This window comes from Schistocerca piceifrons, unplaced genomic scaffold (assembly GCF_021461385.2).
Source record: "Schistocerca piceifrons isolate TAMUIC-IGC-003096 unplaced genomic scaffold, iqSchPice1.1 HiC_scaffold_1201, whole genome shotgun sequence".
Taxonomy (NCBI): domain Eukaryota; kingdom Metazoa; phylum Arthropoda; class Insecta; order Orthoptera; family Acrididae; genus Schistocerca; species Schistocerca piceifrons.
In genome coordinates, this window is record NW_025727017.1 from 52,501 (window position 1) to 53,358 (window position 858).

An 858-nucleotide genomic window follows, 5' to 3' on the forward strand; every position below is an offset into this window, starting at 1 on the left:
CACAACTGTCCGTATACATGCTGAAAGAGTCTGCCCAAAATGGGAACCACACGTCAGCCAGACACTCTGATCACGCACCACTCTCTGCTTCTAACAGGCGCACATACAATATGTAAGCACCAGCATGGAACAACATCCAGTGCATCTTCTCCGCCACATTACACAATCCACACTATCACAACCAGACCAGGAGGTCCGTGCGGAAAATACAATATCCCAGCCTTTCGACATCCACCATTGCGCAGACCAGGCACCAACACCCACACATGTCCTATACAACGGTGCACCCAACATCACAATAGTACCTCCTGTCACAGCGCACAAACAATGACATGAGTCAAAGACACAGGTCTCACACAAGCATAGAATTGGAGCGCCGCCTCTAATAAGCCAAAGGTGCATCCTGACGTGACAAATCTGATCATGTCACAAGCATTCACTTACTATAATCACTATCAACGAACCTGCCGCCCCCGCCCCCCCCCCCCTACACCTTTCCGTACAACAACGTGTAACCTAACCTAACCTAACCTAACCTATGTTGTACCTTAACCTAACCTATGTTGTACCTTAACCTAACCTATGTTGTACCTTAACCTAACCTATGTTGTACCTTAACCTAACCTATGTTGTACCTTAACCTAACCTATGTTGTACCTTAACCTAACCTATGTTGTACCTTAACCTAACCCATGTTGTACCTTAACCTAACCCATGTTGTACCTTAACCTAACCCATGTTGTACCTTAACCTAACCCATGTTGTACCTTAACCTAACCCATGTTGTACCTTAACCTAACCCATGTTGTGCCTCAACCTAACCCATGTTGTGCCTCAACCTAACCCATGTTGTGCCTC